This window comes from Ambystoma mexicanum, chromosome 3p, assembly GCF_040938575.1.
Source record: "Ambystoma mexicanum isolate Mex_15411 chromosome 3p, UKY_AmexF1_1, whole genome shotgun sequence".
NCBI classification, from domain to species: domain Eukaryota; kingdom Metazoa; phylum Chordata; class Amphibia; order Caudata; family Ambystomatidae; genus Ambystoma; species Ambystoma mexicanum.
Window position 1 is genome coordinate 1,232,256,116 of NC_090925.1, and position 6,599 is coordinate 1,232,262,714.

Consider the following 6,599-nt stretch of genomic DNA (forward strand, 5'->3'; position numbering starts at 1 on the left):
ACCATGCCACCAGTTGCCGATGACGGCACCTCATTTCATTGGAGAAGAACTGGCAAATTTCACACTCCTTAATGATGTGGTGAAGGTGGAGGCAGTAGAGGCACTTCTCATGTAGGTCTGCTATGAAGATATTCTTTAGGCCGCATCGGGCGCAGGCCTTACAAAAGGCTTTTCTTCCTTGCCTCAGATATTCTGGTAGGCTTGAATGTCATAGTCTCAGAAGACTGTTGTTTCCAGTGGGCGGGAGGATCGCGTACAGGCTGGAACCATGCCATGTAGGACTCAATGGGGGATGCTGGATCTGTCGTCGAAAAACATAAATGTTTATTTTTAAGTACTTAGAACTTCGAATGAAGAGAGCTAGATATTTAGAGGACTTCCAACACGAAACGTTGGGTAAAGAATCTGAAGATATCCTCCAGAGGTGGAGCTATGGGAGCCCTTTCCATTGGCTGTGGGCAGTATGACCCAAAACGATAACAATAGAGCACTAAAGTGACTGATGTTTCAGTTTAAAAATTAAACTGCTCTATGTTACCGTTGATTCCAAGACTAATGACAGGGAATATTTAGAGCATGTGAAGCTATTAAAGATCCAATGCTGGACAATGCACACACGCATTTTAAACTCCTCCGACGCATTTCCCATACCTTGGTCTTTGAGACCATACCAATGGGAAAAGGCACTATACAAATGACAAATTACATAAGGGGATGCACTTGCTCAGGAAAGCTCCGGCCTTGGCAGGCTAGTGATGCCTTTGTGTGTGTGGCCTAGGAAGTGGGTGCGGCTGTCTGGTCCCACTCCTCATCTGTGGTGCCAGAGAGTAGGGGTGTGGGGCATGAGTGAAACCAATAGTTGTCCCAGATTTGGCAACTACTGGCTGTTTGAATGGTATAGATTCTTACCACTGGTGGACTTGGACTTGCTTCCAGAATTGATTTTGAATAAGAAGAGGACTCCGACAACCATTTGTTCAGCTCAGTGTTGGAGCCAATAATCCCTCGTAGAAGAACAGCCAAAGAGGCCTGGCATACCTTCCTGCATCTGGCCCGGTGAAGCCCTGTTGGACTACCTGATCTGCACAGGCCCTGTGCAGAGCTTCAACCACTGGACTGGTGGGACAAATCAGTCTCGACATGTTATCGAGGATCCTGCCGACCTGAGCAGTGGTACCGATACACCAAAATGCCAGGAGTAGCGAAAGTGACATCACTCAAATGATGACATCACAGGAAGTGATGTCCATTGTCCTTTGACTTGGATGGCATTAGTTCCTCTTTAACCCTGGTGACATAACAGGAAGTGGCTTGCAGGGGTATAAAAAAAAGGTACATAAAATGTACAATTTTCATAATATTAAATGTACTAAAGCAGACAAGAATATTTTAGATACCAACCACATTTTAGCAAGGGTGCTGCCTTCATATGCCATGGATGGGGTCATGATATCATAGGGCTGGACCCAATAGAATCAACATAGGTCGAGGCACTGCCATAGATATGCCACTTCAGCATTGTATGGCCAGTTACTTCCATGTTATGCCAGTTATAGCTGCATGTCGGGTACTGTAGAGCCCCTCAATTGCCAGTCGCTGTGATAATACAGTATCCAAAAAATCCAACAGATGTAAGTCACCAACAATGCACAAGGACCATTAATGCTTTGTTTCATGATGATTTATTTATATATATAGCGCTTTCGCCAAAGCACTTTAGATGGAACATTTTAAATACAATTATCATTCCAACCAAAGTTGGTACTCATTTATCAACTTTGGAAGAATGAAAGGTTGAGTTGGCCTTGCCAGGATTTGAACCTGTAAACTGCAGATCAGACATAAATCGCAGCACTGAGCTCTCAACGCACTGGGCTATTCGGCTGCTTTGCTATTGAAAATGCAATGCCACTATAAGAAAACTTGTAAAAACTGGCTGCACAATGTAGGCTAGACATGAATAACACTTATGTTTGCTGTAGCCTTGATGATGCACAGTAAAAACGGACATTCCACAGAAAGACATACTTAGATGGGTTGCACCCAAATGTCAATCTAACCACGTAATAACACTTATCAAGCTTACTTTATCATAGATGCACAGATAATTATACCATGCCATAGTAAAGAAAGACTATAATGGTTGCACCCAAATTCCAGGCTAGCCAGGTAATAACACTTATCTTGCTTACTTTATTATAGATGCCCAGTAAAAATGTCATGCTAGTAAGAAATGACTCGACTGGCTGTACTATAATGCCAGTCTAGTCACTAATATATACCATGCCTGCTTTATCATTGAAGACCTTTATGTATTAGCATGCTCTTCGCCCCCACCTATCCCACATGTACACCCATTCACTCTCCTTCTCCAACCCCCAACATCAAGTCCTCGGCCAAGTCTTGCCTCAACATTAATCTTCCTAGTATGTATGTATGTATGTATGAGGCAAAGTGCTTCCTGCGTACGTACTAGGACGACGAAGAGTGGGACTAGGAGTAATAAATATTACTGGTAGGTAATCCAGGTATTTAACACAAGCACACTGTTAGAACCATTGCCGTGCTCGTTTGCACTCGGAAATTTGGTGGCCACCAGCTTGTGGTATAAGTCGCATTCCTGGTGAATTTTAGCATCCCAGCCTCAAGGGACCCTGTCCTGAAAGGTCTTCTACAACCACAAATGGAGGAATGCCTGCTGTCGTCTGTGTGCAGTGACTGTTGCTGGAACTCACCCCCTCCTACCCCCCCAACCTGTGAAGTATCCTGAATAGGGCTGCACCAGTGAATCTTGCATTTTCCCATCGCTGAAGGTTGCACTGTGCTCCTTGACCCGACCAGAAGAATCCCTGCACCTGCAGCTCCCAGGTACCTCTCACCGGAACCAATAGTAGGAAATCTAACCCCCAGTCCACCCATCCAGCACTCTGGGAAAATTGAAATCAGCGGGGGTAAGTAAACACAAAGCATTTGCCTCCCCCTGTACGCCATAGGATAACATTGAGAAAAAGTCTCTTTGTAGCTTTCCATTCTACTGCCTTTTAGTCGTGGTACCTGGGCAGTACCATCTGAAAGATAAGAACACAATTTACTTAACTAGTAACTTTGTTGCATCTCTTCTTTTGAACAATCACCAACACAAGTAACTTAACTACTATAGATACATTCTAGAAATCCATCTTAACTGTGATGAATCTAGTCAGATCATCACTAAGACCCTGGGATTGTTCTCCTCTCATGTGGCCAGGGGAAGGCACCCGCTACCTGATCCTGACCCTGGGTGGTGGTATTATGTGGGAGGATCACATGGGAGGGGACATATGCTTGGGGGAATTGGTGACCTCTTTACCTCATGATTCCCCTATACTTCCTGAAGTATTGGCTTTTTGTAAAATAGACCAAACTAATAATACTGCTATACAATCTACTATAGACTTCAATACCCATAATACTTATGGTACTGCGACGAGGAAGGAGGACTCAGCGCAGTAAGGATTAAGAATGCCATTAACCATCCAAAAGGTGCAGTCTAGTTGTTACAGACCAAGGCACCTGAGCAGGACATGTAAATCCCAAAATGAGGTACAGCTGGAGGAAGGAGGTGGAAGAGATGTAGAAGACAGTGTGGAAGGCATAACTGACGCAGAGACTATCCGAGGTCCAGGAACAGCCACAGAGAGAATGCCAGTGGAAGCCATCATGAATAGTGAAGGTGAGCAGCATTGCAGAGTACGCGCACCAGGAAGCAGTGTGTGGAGAAGGGCAGCTGATGAGGAGATATGCTCCCAACTTAGCACACGGCATGTCAGTGAGCGAGAAACCACGGAAGACCAACAGGAGTTCCAAGGGAGCGCACAGCCCACAGAAGGTACACAGATGCTGGAGAGAGAGCAAGCAGGATGCAGGAGGTGCACTGCAACAGCTGACCACGAAGAGGAGATGCTGAAGAAAGCCTGTAAGTTGGCCAGATGTTAACGCTGAGCCCAGGGTGCTCCGAATAAGGCAATTGTTAAAATCACATAATTTTGAATGCAGGCCAAATTAAAGAAACAAAGCAGAAACCATATAATTTTTAATATTGAACAATTATATCCTGCATTGCCAACAGCCAGGAGACTGTGAAACCATACAGAGGCATGAAGGGTGCAACTCTCCCTTTTTGGGATATCAACTGGGGGAAACTTGTAACCCACACTGCCAACAGTCAAGAGGTTGCCAAGAAGTAATTAAGAGACAATCTGAGAACAATGCTTCTATATTGAGCTTCTGGTTTGGGGAAAACTGGAACACACATTCCCAAGAATCAAGAGACTATAAGAAAAGGCAGTTATTGTTCAGCCCTCCTTTCAAGAGGTATTGGTGTAGAGAATCTTGGAATCAATATTGGCATCAAGTTTGATTGTAGTTCTAAGAGTTTTCTTCCTTGCAGGCGAGTACACCAGGAAAGGGATCATGGTATAATAGTTAGTCCTGGTAGGCGAGTACACCAGGAAAGAAGAAGATGATTTGGAGAAGTATGTTTGTGGTAAAAAGGTGTGGTGGAAATAATTTATTGGCCTTATCATTTGTTTGACAAGCTGTGGCATCTTCAACAAAAGTTACTGTCCTATCCTGACAAATGTATTTCATTTGAAAAAGGTGTGATATGCTAATAATTGTTGGATGTTTTGAAAACTACTATTGCTTTGGTTTTTTGAACTTGTATTTTGAAAAATACATTTGCCTTTCCAAAAGGATACCGTGGAGAACAGTTGTCTTGATTTGTGACCAAACATTTGTGGAAAAGACATTTGCTGTAACAAGAGGAAAGACACAGTGGATGCAAGAGACCTTTTGTATTAAATAGAACAGAACTTTGTGGAATCAGAACTTTGCTGAAAGGATTCCTGAACTAATCAAGGGACAGGGAGCCCAACCCTGGTCACAAGGAGTGCTTCCAAAAACCTTTAATTTTGAACTGATACATTGTTTTGTTGAACTAAAGATAGCCATACATTCCTTTTATCATTTTGTTGTGTGTATTAGTGAGGGAGTCAGAGACTTTTTGGACACTAGGAGACTTTTCTTCAGTTTTGGTTTGCTGGGCATGGACCTCCTTGTTAGGATACGGAAAGATAGGCGTTTATCTTTTTCATTTAATCAATCGCAAACCATGCAAAAACTTTACCATTGTGTCAGTCTCGCATTTGTGACACATCAAACAATCCTATGCAAATAATAATGCTGAATCAGTATTCTACCAGCACCATTAAGATTACTTATCTACTTTGCCCCCAGAAATGTACCTAAAGCAGACTGTTCTCAGTAACAATTCCCCTGGATCTGAAGAAAGCACAGTCAAAAGTTACGGTGTTCTTATTGTGATTAAAATAGATTCAAATATTGCATCGCGTCTATGTGCCATAACATACCTCATTCCCATTCCTGCAAAATGTTAGTTGGATAAAAACAAATTATGTACCTTATGGGTAACATTGGTTCTGATGGATACAATGGGCCTCATTACGAGATTTGCGGTAAAAACCAAACCTTACCGGCATGGAGGCAATATCGCATCCGGGTAGCACTGACGCCACTAACAGCGGGCGATTACGAGAATGCGTGCACGCGTGTAGCGGCATGCCAGTATTGTCTGTACCGGCATGCCGTAAATTACCCCAAAACACCCGTTACCGGCATCACGGAAAGCGCCGACACCTCCTCTGCCTTCGTCCACCTCTGAATAACGGGTCCGGTAATAACAGGTCCGGTAATACCGGGCCTGGCAATACCGGAACCGGAAGTAACATCATTGCGCCGGAAATGCCAGGCCGGCCATCTTTAAAAACACAATCCATTGCAATCCTCGAGATACAGCACCTGGAGCCTCACACCACCAGCTACATCTGTGCCTACACCTCCAGCACAATGCCAAAGGCCATTAAAAAAGGACCATCCCGCCAGCGAAAGGAGAGATTCTCAGAGGATGAATTAAACATGCTGGCCGACACTCTGGCAGAGAATGGAGACGTGGTCTTCGCATCGGACCTCAGGAGAGCTGCACAGCTGAAGAAGAAAGAAGCATGAGAGCAAGTGGGCCAGAAGGTCAGTGCAGTTGGCACCACCCCCACACCGTACAGGATGTAAAAAAAAGGTGGGATGACCTGCGCCTCCGTGTGCGCAATATCTTATCAGCAAATCAGTGCCAGGGTCTGGCTACAGGTGGCGGATCCAACTCGCCCATAAAACTCACCGATGGGAAGAAATCTGTGCCAGCACCATTGGAATGGAGGCCATAGAGGGAGCGGGAGATATGGAACGTGGAGCGCCGTCATCGGCAGATGGAGGTGAGTGTCCACACAAATCACTGGAATGCAAAGTATGATGATGGGCCACCAATGTGACAGTGACATGAGCCAATGCATGGGCCATCACACACCCATGGACACATCCCTGCCTAGAAGCTGCCCACAGCACTGTCCCATTCACATGCATGCAGCATGCCAATGCCATACCTGAGACACACCCCACAAACAGGGAAACGGCATGTGTCACACTGCACGCAGTCCACAACACAAAGGCATGTCACACAGCATAGACCACCTTACACATGTGTGAAC